Source organism: Microcaecilia unicolor, chromosome 4 (genome assembly GCF_901765095.1).
Source record: "Microcaecilia unicolor chromosome 4, aMicUni1.1, whole genome shotgun sequence".
NCBI lineage: Eukaryota > Metazoa > Chordata > Amphibia > Gymnophiona > Siphonopidae > Microcaecilia > Microcaecilia unicolor.
Window position 1 is genome coordinate 267,659,797 of NC_044034.1, and position 12,459 is coordinate 267,672,255.

At 49.8% G+C, this 12,459-nt stretch overlaps 1 protein-coding gene across 1 annotated transcript in view; it reads left to right on the forward strand.

Annotated features, from left to right (window-relative positions):
- The window catches only part of TUBGCP3 (tubulin gamma complex associated protein 3), a gene marked incomplete in the record, with an annotated part of 536,537 nt that overhangs the window by 11,132 nt on the left and 512,946 nt on the right, over positions 1-12,459 (forward strand).

Below are 12,459 nucleotides of genomic sequence, written 5' to 3' on the forward strand. Positions count from 1 at the left end.
AGTGTTGGCGTTCCTGCAAGAAGGTCTGGAGAAAGGCCTGTCGCTCAGTCCCCTTAAAGTCCAGGTAGCGGCTCTGGCTTGCTTCAGGGGCCGCCTGAGGGGTGCTTCCCTGGCTTCGCAGCCAGATGTGGTGCGCTTTCTCAAGGGAGTTAATCACCTGCGCCCTCCTCTGCACTCAGTGGTGCCTGCGTGGAATCTCAACCTGGTGCTAAGAGCATTGCAGAAGCCGCCTTTGGAACCCTTGTCGAGGGCATCTCTGAAAGACCTGACGTTGAAAGCAGTCTTTTTGGTGGCTATCTCTTCAGCCAGAAGAGTTTCCGAGCTCCAGGCGCTCTCATGTCGAGAACCTTTTCTGCAGTTCACTGAGGCAGGAGTGACTATTCGCACAGTGCCTTCCTTCCTGCCCAAGATTGTTTCTCGCTTCCATGTGAATCAGCAGCTCTGTCTCCCTTCCTTTCGTAGGGAGGACTACCCAGAGGAGTACTCCGCTCTTGAATATCTGGATGTGAGACGAGTCATCATCAGATACTTGGAAGTGACCAATGATTTCCGGAAATCGGATCATCTGTTTGTCCTGTTTGCAGGTCCTCGTAAGGGTCTGCAGGCTGCTAAGCCTACAGTGGCAAGATGGGTCAAGGAAGCCATTGCAGCGGCTTATGTGGCCGCGGGGAAGGTGCCGCCTATCCAGCTGAAGGCTCACTCCCCTAGAGCACAGGCGGCCTCGATGGCAGAGGCCGGATCCGTCTCCTTGGAAGAGATATGCAAGGCGGCAACTTGGGCTTCGGCTCATACATTCTTCAAGCATTACCGTTTGACTGTGGCTGCACGGGCGGAGGCCCGGTTTGGAGCTTCAGTGTTGAGGTCAGGGATTTCAATGTCCCGCCCTGGGTGAGTACTGCTTCGGTACATCCCACCAGTCTATGGATTGATCAGCTTGATGATATGGAAGGTAAAATTATGTATAATCATACCTGATAATTTTCTTTCCATTAATCATAGCTGATCAATCCATAGCCCCTCCCAGATATCTGTACTGTTTTTATTCTGGTTGCATTTCAGGTTCAAGTTTAGTCTTCAGTTACTTCAGAAAGACTTCGTGTTCAAGTTTTTTCACTTGGATTCTTCAAGAGTTGAGACGAGTTTGTGTTACAGTGAGCTGCTGCATTCCTCTCCCCCCCGTTTTACGGGGCTGGATTGAGACATAAATTCTGCCGGCACTCCCTCCCGCTTCGTGCGGCTGTAGGGCAGCTTTGTACCCCTCCCGCTTCGGCGGTGTTAGGGTCAGTCAGCTCCTCCCGCGGTTGCGGTTGCAGGATAAGCCAGATCCCCCCGCATCGGCGGGTGTGGTGTCCCTCCCCCGCTCCGCGGGGATGAGCTGGACGGATTCCCCTCCCCCACTTGTGTGGGGATGAGCTGGGTTAATTCCCCTCCCCCGTTTCGGCGGTGGTGAGCTGGGCAGAGTGTCCCTTCGTGGGTGTAATTCTCTAAGTGCTGAGTCCTGCGGATGGAGCTTTGATATCGACATACTGAGGAGTTTCCGGCAGCACATGACCACATATAGGGAGGCAAAAGTTTGCTCTCTATCTCCACCTGCTGGTAGATGGACACAACCCACCAGTCTATGGATTGATCAGCTATGATTAATGGAAAGAAAATTATCAGGTATGATTATACATAATTTTACCTTTAAACACATAGATTTCCACCTTCAGGTGCTACCTTCCTCAGGGCTCTCCAGCTCCCATTCCATCCTGCTTTCTGCCTCTTGCCCAGCCTCCTTAACCCCCTCCTCCACCCAATCCATCCACTCCTCCTCCTGCTTCTCACCCCATCCTTCCCTCTTACAGGTGGGAGGCATGATGTACTGATTACGGAGCCAGGGGAATTGGGCTTCTTCATTCTCCCTCCCTCTTGTGGTCAGAGTTGGTATATAGCCAGCTTGCCTATCCCTGGGGCTCCCCTTGCTGGGACGGGCAATGCATTCTGGGAGACGTAGTTCAGGGTTTTGTTGTTTCTTTTTGTACCTCTGGGCTGTAGCCTTGTCACACAGCATCTATAACTGCCCTGCAGGATCTCTTCGAAGTTGGCACTGTCAGCGCAAATGGTAAAATGTACCAAAGTTCATAGCCAATTATTAAAAAAGAGTCTGCCTGAATCAGCTTGTAAACAGTATCATCTGAAAGAGAAAATTGTGCTCTACAACCCTGATATGTTTTTGTTTTGCAATGCCACCATTAAGTAGCCATTTACTCAGGTCAAAGTATGTTATATTTTGCATGCGCGATGTATTGCGGTGGTCCATGATGGCTGAGCCATTACTGGTTATCACATTGAAACCAGCATCCCCATTGCCACAGGGGCCACGCTCGATAGCCATGCAGTAACAGCCACGGGTGGGTATCTTTACTGCAGGATCCCAAGTCTGATTGTGCGTTTCTTTACTGCAGGTTCCCAAGCCTGCCTTCTTCAGTTACTTCACTGCATGTTCCCATGCCTGCCTTCTTCAGTTACTTCACTGCAGGTTCGCAAGCCTGCCTTCTTCAGTTACTTCATCATTCTGAAAGCATCACTGATCTGCAAGAGAACGGTTTCAGAGAAACCATATTGCCGACCAGATGATGTCACTGATGGAGCTGGAATAACAGCAATAAGTTGTTTTGGGATCCAGCAAGTATCGCGTCTTACCGGCCAATAAAATGAAGTAGCGGGACCATGAGGATGCATAAAGCTTATGAAAGCATCTTTCTGTTCAACTGACGTTTCACAAACGTTTCCAATCCACCATAACAGCGCACAATAAACGATTGGACAATCAACGAATAAAATACGAATGAACAAATAATTATATCAATACTTTTAAGCGACTATTAAGACTCAATTTCCTAGAAATGAAGAAAAATTAGCGCATCAAGCGTACTAAATATAACATACTTTGACCTGAGTAAATGGCTACTTAATGGTGGCATTGCAAAACAAAAACATATCAGTGTTGTAGAGCACAATTTTCTCTTTCAGATGATACTGTTCACAAGCTGATTCAGGCAGACTCTTTTTTAATAATTGGCTTTGAACTTTGGTACATTGTACCATTTGCGCTGACAGTGCCAACTTTGAAGAGATCCTGCGGGGCGGTTATAGATGCTGGTTAGTTGCAAATCTGGCAGTATTATGTCCAGCACAAGCATAATGCTTGTTCAAAATTTCAAGTCCGTATCTTTGTTTGCATGGAAGTTGTTGCTGTCTGAATATTGGTCCAAATATGTTCCGATGAGTCGCGACCAATTTTGATGCACTTTGCATCCATAATGTTAAAATGTATTTCATCGGAATTAGCATAAAAAACTGTACAGGATTTGAATTTTTTAGCCATTCTTATAAATGTTTCCTTGTCATCAAGCAGATGAATCCATTACGAATGGGTTGTGTCCATCAACCAGCAGGGGGAGATAGAGAGCACTGAAAAACCATAGTGCCTCATGGCCAGCTAGCTCCAGCTGCCTCTTCTGTATTCTGTGTCTCCCCAGCAGGGTGGACGCAGCTTATTCAGCTCCTTCAAAAAATCTGCCTGGGGTGGCTCCTGTGCTTTGGCCAGTGGTAGCAGGGGTGTTGGGGGCTATTGCAGCTCCACTTTGAAGGCACATAGGTTTACCCTTTCCCTGCCTTACCCGGCCCCCAATGTGGATGTAGACACATAGGTTTGCCCTGTCCCTGTCTTTTCCCACACTCTCCTTTGTGGATGCAGGCACATTGGTTAGTCCTTTCCCTGCCTTTCCCACTCTACTGATCCTCCGGAGTTAGAAATTTGCCTCTATTGCTGTTGCCTCTAACTTTCCTCACAGTGTTAAAAAAAAAAAAAAAAAGTTGTGTCGCGCTGTGGCGCTGAGATTCCAGAAAAGAGGCTTTCTTCTGATTGTGCAGCGTGACCGGAGCTCTGTGGACTTTGTAGCTCCTCCGGGGAGGGCCCACAATCGGGACGTTTTTGGCGTGAATCCGTCATTTTGAATTTTACGCCATTTTCGGCGATGGCTGCAGAGGTTGTTAAGCGCTGTTCCCGTTGTGGCAAGCGCAGATCCGCAGCAGGGCCCTGTAAATTGTGCTCTTCAGATGTCAGGGCTGGCACGAGCATGGCAAGCAATGTTTCTTCCCGCTCAGTGGAACTGGCAGCGGGCGCCATTTTAGATGCATCGCATGGCGCGACCCCCGCAGAAGCGGAGGGGTTTGAAACTGGAGGGAGAGCCTTGTGTGGAGGCTATCAGGGGAGCTTCTATCCCCGGACTGGAATCGGGAGGCCAAGGTGAGTCCCTCTCCCCTGAGTTTGTGTTGCTGCTGCATAAAGCATTCATGTTAAAAAGAGTGCTCCCGCAGGGGTCTCATTCTGCCCTACTGTTCCCCCTCCAGTGGCGCCCAGCCTCGGATTGCAGTCAGGCGTGTTTTCCCCTGACAGCTGGCTGCAAGACAAGCGCAGAAGGGTTAATTCCCCTTCAGAGAGTGGCGCACCCCCCTTCTCCCCCCCCCCCCCCCCCCCCCGTAAGAATAGGCCTGAAATTTCAAAGGACCGTTTCAGAGCTGATTCCAGGCGTCGGTCCTGCATGTCCTTCAGGGCGACTCCTCCTTCACCTGGGAGGGTAGTCCTCTTTGTCACAGCGTGGTCGAGATGTTAGGATTCTGAGGGGTCTGGCAGGCCCTCGTGGTCTGAAGAGCCAGAGGAAGGTGCAGGATTGCAACCGGATCCAGATGATCCTTCCACGGTGAGGATTTTCCACCGCGAAAAGCTGCCAGCGCTTATTTCTGATGCCTTGCAGGTCCTCTCTATTGAAGAAGCCTCCTCTGGTAATCCGAGGATGGCAAGTACTAAGAAACCTGCTCGAGCCTTTCCTTTGCATGACTCCATCCAAGAGCTTATTTCGGCTCAATGGGCTGACCCCGAGGGGCCTTTGAAAGTCGCCGGGGCAATTATAACCTCTAAGTGAGGAGCATTTGGCGCGCCTAGCAGTGCCTAAAGTGGATGCCCTAGTCACGCTGTGACAAAGAGGACTACCCTCCCAGGTGAAGGAGGAGTCGCCCTGAAGGACATGCAGGACCGACGCCTGGAATCAGCTCTGAAACGGTCCTTTGAAATTTCAGGCCTATTCTTACGGGCATCTGCATGCAGCTGCTATGCTGCCCGAGCCTGCCTCACTTGGTTGCAACAGGCAGTGGAACAGCCCGGGGATGGAGCGGAGCCCCTTACGGAGGTGGCACCGCGGATGGAGTCGGTCTTGTCTTTCTTGGCTGACGCCCTTTATGATCTGGTCAGAGCTTCGGCTAAACAGATGACTTTGGCAGTGGTGGCTCGCCGCCTTCTATGGCTACAGCATTGGGCGGCTAACATGGCCTCTAAGCAAAGGTTGGTGAAGTTGCCCTTCCAAGGCCTTCTCCTATTTGGTGAGGAGTTGGAGAAAATTGTTAAAGGCCTGGGGGATGCTAAACCCCAGCGCTTACCCGAGGATAGGCCGAGGCCTCTCTCCAAGGGTCAGGCGGTTCCCTCCTCTTACAGACCTCGCTTCCGTGAAGCTAGAAGGTACCGCCCGGGGCGTTCTGCTGGGTTCACTTCTTGTGCCCGTTTTCAGCACAGGAACTCCTTTCGTTCGGACAAGTGTTCCGCAGCGACCGGCTCAAGACCTGGAGTTCAAGGGCGACCCTCTCAATGATGGTGCGCCGGCCCCATCCTCGATTCCTGCAATAAGAGGACGGCTTTCCCTCTTTCTCGAGGAGTGGGTCAAGATTTCCTCAGATCAGTGGGTTTTGGACCTGATCAGAGCTGGCTACAGAATAGAATTCAACGCCCCAGTGAGAGATGTGTTTGTGGAGTCCCGATGCGGTTCTGCCGTCAAACGGGCGGCGGTAGAGGAGTCCTTGCAAGGCTTGATTCACCTAGGGGCGGTGTCCCCGGTGCCTCCCGCCGAACACGGCTCCAGCCGTTACTCCATTTACTTTGTGGTGCCGCGAAAAGGAGGGTCTTTCCGGCCCATTCTCGACTTAAAATAAGTCAACAAGTCTCTAAGAGTGCGGCATTTTCACATGGAAACCCTGCGTTCCGTCATTGCGGCGGTACAGCCAGAAGAGTTTCTCACGTCTCTGGACCTGAAAGAAGCTTACTTGCACATTCCTATTTGGCCCCCGCACCAAAGGTTTCTTCGGTTTGCGGTGATGGAAAAACATTTCCAGTTTCGGGCCTTGCCTTTTGGCCTCGCCACAGCTCCCCGAACCTTTTCCAAGGTAATGGTGGTAGTAGCTGCTTTTCTCAGGCGAGAGGGTATTCGGGTTCACCCGTACCTAGACGACTGGCTCATCAGAGCGGATTCGACAGGAGAGTCATCAGGTAACAGCCTGAGTGGTCTCAGTACTTCAATCTCTGGGCTGTGTCGTCAATATGGCCAAAAGTCACCTGACCCCCTTTCAATCTGTAGAATATTTGGGGGTCCGGTTCGACACAGCTTCGGGGTTTGTTTTTCTTCCCAAGCAAAGGTGGTGCAAGCAGTGGTGTGCTGGAGCCGGCTCGCACCGGCTCGCAAGAGCCGGTTGTTAAATTTTCTTCCGGCTTGCGAGCCGGTTGTTGCAAATAGCGAGCCAGCTCTGGCTCTCCTCCCTCCCTCCGGATCCGCCTCACCGCCCGCTTGCTTTTTTAAATTCTTCGCTTCCAGCGCCGAGTCGCCGACTGTCCTCCCTTGCCGATTTGCGCTTTAAAAATGGCCACCGAGACTTCCAGAGGCGGCCTTGTGAGACTTCGGCTGAAGTCTCGGCGGCCATTTTGAAGCGCGAATCGGCAAGGGAGGACTCAGGACAGTCGGCGACTCGGCGCTGGAAGCGAAGAATTTAAAAATCAAGCGGGCGCGCGGTGAGGGACCGGATCGGGAGGGAGGGAGGAGAAGAAAAATTTCATAAAACAACTTGGGAGGGGGTGGCAGGGGGGAAAAGAGAGTCACTGCTGGGCATGGGTGGATGGAGGGGGTCGCTGGACATGGGTGCATGCAGGGCAGGGGAGAGGAGGGTCACTGCTGGACATGGGTGCATGCAGGGCAGGGGAGAGGAGAGTACACTGCTGGACATGGGTGCATGCAGGGCAGGGCAGAGGAGGGTCGCTGGGTATGGGTGCATGCAGGGCAGGGGAGAGGAGGGTCACTAATGGACATGGGTGCATGCAGGGCAGGGGAAAGGAGGGTCACTGCTGCACATGGGTGCATGCAGGGGAGAGGAGGGTCACTGCTAGACATCTGGGTGCATGCAGGGCAGGGGGGAGAGGAGGGTCACTGCTGGACATGGGTGCATGCAGGGCATGGGAGAGGAGGGGAGAAATGCTGGACATGGATGGAGGGGAGAGAAGAGTGAGGAAGGAGATGAGATGAGGGAAAAGGAAGAGAGGAGAAAAACTGCACATGGATGAAGAAAATAGGCAGAAGCTGAGGACCAGAAATGAAGAGGAAAGAAATAAATGGAAAGGAAGCCCTGGAAACGGAGTTAAGAGGACAGATAGCAGCAGAATCGGATTCTGGGCCAGCATGATCAGAAAAACAGTCACCAGATAACAAAGGTAGAAAAAAAATCATTTTATTTTCATTATAGTGTTTGGAATATGTTCACTTTGAGAATCAGGTGCTCAACATTAAAAGTTTATATTTATTTACTTATTTATGGCATTTTATCCCACATTAAACATGAATTAGATTGGAACCTGGGATCATTTAATTTTTTTTCCTGGAGAGAGTAATGCATTGCCCCCCTCCCCCGCTATAGCCAGCTCTGCAATTTGGGGGGGGGGGCGCAGAGGTGGACGGGGGAGGGGGGGGCGCTGAGGTGGACCGGGGAGAGAGCCTGTTGTTAAAAATTTACCAGCACACCACTGGGTGCAAGCTTCAGAACCCGGTCCGTCTGCTCCTGAGGATGCCTCGCCCCTGCGCTTGGGACATTGTCCAGCTGTTAGGGTCAATGACGGCCACCTTGGAAGTGGTGCCCTGGGCGAGAGCGCACCTGAGACCTCTGCAATGCTCCCTGCTTCAACGATGGTCTCCACTTTCTCAGGATTATCAGTGCAGACTCACGTGGCTCCCTGCGGCCCGGCTCAGTATGGAGTGGTGGCTCTCAGACAGCATGCTGCGGCGATGAATGCCACTAGCACTCCCCGATTGGTGCCTGCTGGTAACAGATGCCAGCCTGAAGGGCTGGGGTGCACATTTCCGGGGAAGGCATGCCCAGGGTCTCTGGACACCCGAGGAGTCAGAGTGGTCCATCAATTGCTTGGAGTTGAAAGCGATTTTCCAGGCTCTTCTGGCTTTTCTCTCGACCCTGGAAGGATTGGCTGTCAGAGTTCTGTCGGACAACACGACAGCAATGGCCTACATAAATCAACAAGGCGGCACTCAGTGCAGAGCACTGGCTGCGCAGGCCGCGCAAGTTTGCCACTGGGCCGAGCTACATCTGCAGTTTCTGTGAGCAGCTCACATTGCAGGTCAGAGCAACGTGCAAGCCGATTATCTAAGCAGGCATCAAATCGACCCAGCAGAGTGGAAACTGGCAGACGAAGTGTTTCTTCAGATCTGTGCCAAGTGGGGGACGCCCGTAGCGGATCTTATGGCCTCAAGCGCAAATGCCAAAGTCCCGTGCTTTTACAGCAGACGGAGAGATCCTTGCTCGGCGGGGTTGGATGCCTTGGCTCAACCCTGGCCTCAGGGCCTCCTGTATGTGTTCCCTCCTTGGCCCTTGATAGGGCGAGTACTCCTGCGGATTGTAGCCGAATCCACAGATCAAGGAGAGGTGGTTCTCATTGCCCCGGATTGGCCCAGGAGGCCGAGGTATGCGGACCTCCGGCAGATGCTGGTAAAGGCTCCCCTTCCTTTGCTTCTGGTACCGAATCTGTTGTCACAGGGACCAGTGACTATGGAGGATGCCTGCCGCTTTGGTCTTACGGCATGGCTATTGAGAGGGCGCAATTGAGAGACAAGGGTTATTCCAGCAAAGTCATTTCCACTCTCCTACAGGCCCGCAAGTATTCCACTTCCGTGGCTTATGCCAGGGTTTGGCACCAATTTGAGGCTTGGTGTGCTGCTAAAGTGATTACACCTGTGCGGGCTTCTGTCTTGCCGATAGTTGACTTTTTGCAGGATGGTTTACAAAAAGGCTTTGCCTATAATTCCCTGCGTGTTCAAGTGGAAGCCTTAGCATGTTTTCGAGGGAAGTTCGCTGGCCTCTCCCTGGCTGCTTATCCGTATGTGACACGGTTTCTTAGAGGGGTGCTTCGGCTCCGTCCTCCCGTGCGGGCTCCGTGTCCGGCCTGGAACCTGGGGTTAGTTTTAAAGGCCTTTCAGTGTTCGCCCTTCGAGCTGCTAAGGCAAGCTTCAGTGAAGGATGTGACCCTAAAGACGGTCTTTTTGGTGCCATTACTTCTGCGAGACGGGTGTCTGAGCTCCAGGCGCTGTCCTGTCAAGACCCTTTTCTGCAATTCTCAGAGGCTGGAGTTATGGTACGTATGGTGCCTTCCTACCTAAGGTGGTTTCATCGTGTCACCTAAACCAGCCTGTTTTCCTGCCTTCCTTTTCCAAAGAGGAGTTTCCGGAAGCCTTTGGACAATTGCACCTCCTAGATGTGCGAAGGGCTCTGTTGCAGTATCTGCACATGTCAAATGCTTTTAGGACCTCTGATCATCTTTTTGTCCTGTTATCAGGTCCGCGCAGAGGGTCTCCAGCATCTAAAGCCACTATATTTTGTTGGCTTAAGGAAGCTATTTTTTCAGCCTATCTGCTGTCTGGCTGGCCTCCGCCTGAAGCCTTCAAGGCACATTCCATAAGAGCGATTTCCTCTTCTTGGGCTGAAACTGGAGCACTCTCTCTTCAAGAGATATGCAGTGCAGCGACATGGGCATCTAAGCTCTCTTTTGCCCGACATTACAGCTGGATGTGGCTGCCAGGAGAGACGCGCATTTTGGAGCACAATTGCTGGCGCGTGGTGTGGCTTGTTCCCACCCTATCTTGGGATTGCTTTGATACATCTCATTCGTAATGGATTCATCTGCTTGATGACAAGGAAGGGAAAATTAGGTTCTTACCTTGGTAATTTTCTTTCCTTTAGTCATAGCAGATGAATCCATGAGCCCTCCCTCAGTGGTTCATTGTGTGATTCATGTTACTTTTATGTTCAGTTATTCCTGTAAATATGTTCCCTCATTGGCAGAAGTTGGAAACCAGTCTTCAGTATTTCTTTTCTGTTACAGGAGGATGAGGTTATTCCCTCCTTTGAGTTATAGCTCCAGTTTTGGGGCGTTCATCCGCTGTGAGGAAAGTTCATGTTATTATGCTTTGCGGTGTTACACTGCTTTGGAAGCTTCAAATACTGAAGAGGCAGATGGAGCTAGCTGGCCATGAGGCATTATGGTTTTTCAGTGCTCTCTATCTCCCCCTGCTGGTTGATGGACAGAACCCACTCGTAATGGATTCATCTGCTATGACTAAAGGAAAGAAAATTACCAAGGTAAGAACCTGATTTTCCCATTCCAGGTTGGATGATACTTTAAGGGGTGAATTACTTGGAACTATTTTTCTCTGTCTCCTTCCATTGGTAGATGGATATTTATTTATTTATTGCATTTGTATCCCACATTTTCCCACCTATTTGCAGGCTCAAAGTGGCTTACATAGTTTTGTTAGTACAGTTAGTCCTTGTTGTGCGGGGATTAATTAAGGGAAGAAGCAGAGAGTAGAAGGAAGGTATTTATTAGGTATAGTAGGCGGTGGGTTTTCAGCGGTGGATTAGTAAGGTTCTGGGTTTTCATTGTATGCTTTGTTGAAGAAATATGTTTTGAGGGATTTGCGAAAGATAGTTGTTTCGTTGATTATTTTCAGGTTTCTAGGTAATGCGTTCCATAACTTCGTGCTCATGTACGAGAAGGTGGTATCATGCATCGACTTGTATTTAGTCCTTTGCAGCTGGGGAAGTGGAGGTCGAGAAATTTGCGGGATGATTTTGTGGCGTTTCTGGGAGGTAGGTCCACAAGGTTTAACATGTAAGCTGGGGCGTCTGCGTGGATGATTTTGTGTACCAGTGTGAAGATCTTAAATGCAATACATTCCTTAAGTGGGAGCCAGTGGAGTTTCTCTCTTAAGGGTTTTGTGCTTTCATATTTAGTTTTTTCAAATATGAGTCTGGCCGCTGTATTCAGGGCAGTTTGGAGTTTCTTGATGTTCTCCTCTTTACAGCCTGCGTACAGTGCATTACAGTAATCAAGATGACTTATTACCATTGACTGTACCAGGGCACGGAATACGTATCTCGGGAAGAAAGGTTTTACTCTTTTGAGTTTCCACATGGAGTAGAACATCTTTCTCGTCGTGTTTTTCACGTGGGTATCGAGAGTAAGGTTTTGATCAATGGTGACTCCTAGAATTTTCAAGTTTTGAGAGACAGGCAGAGAACAGTATGGTGTGGTTATGGTGGGGAAGTTTTTGTGTTATGTTGTGAGGTGAGAACAAGACGTGTTTTTTCTGCGTTTAGTTTCAGCTAGAATGCATCTGCCTAGGAGTGCATTATTCGGAGGCTTTGGTTGATTTCGTTGGTGATTTCATTTAGATCATGTCTGAATGGGATGGAGATCGTGACGTCATCTGCATATGTAGGGGTTGAGGTTTTGGTTTGCTAGAAGTTTAGCCAACTGTATCATCATCAGGTTGAATAAAGTTGGTGAGAGGGGGGATCCTTGGGGTACTCCACATTCATGTCTCCATGGGGGTGATCTGTCCATGTTCGTTGTTACTTGGTATGATCTTGTGGTCAGGAATCCTTTGAACCATTTGAGAACTGTGCCTCCTATTCCAAAGTATTCTAGTATATGTAATAGTATTTCATGGTCAACCATGTCAAAGGCACTGGACATGTCGAATTGTAAGAGGAGTACGTTGTTGCCCGTTGCAATTGCTTGTTTAAATGAGTTCATTGCAGACACTAGAACAGTTTCAATGCTGTGATTTGATCGAAATCCTGATTGAGATTCATGGAGAATTGAGTATTTATTTAGGTATTCAGTAAGTTGTTTTGTTACTATGCCTTCCATGAGTTTGGTTATGAGTGGAATTGATGCTACTGGTCGATAGTTGGTTAGGTCCATTGTGTTTTTTTTAGCATCTTTTGGTAGCGAAGTAAGTAGGATGTTTCCTCTGTCCGTGGGAAAGAGTCCATTTTGAAGTCTGTGATTTATGTGATTCGTGATGTCTATTTTGAATTGTTTGGGTGCTGATCTTATTAAACTGCTAGGGCAGATGTCTAATTTACATTGCGATTTGGCGTATTTTTCAAGCCAATGTGAGATTTCATTTGATGAAAGTGTGTCGAAGTCAGTTTAGACTGGTCTGGTAGGACTAAAGGAAAGAAAATGATCAGGTAAGACACAATTTCTACATAACTAGTAAGACAATAGAGAATAAGAATATAGGTGAT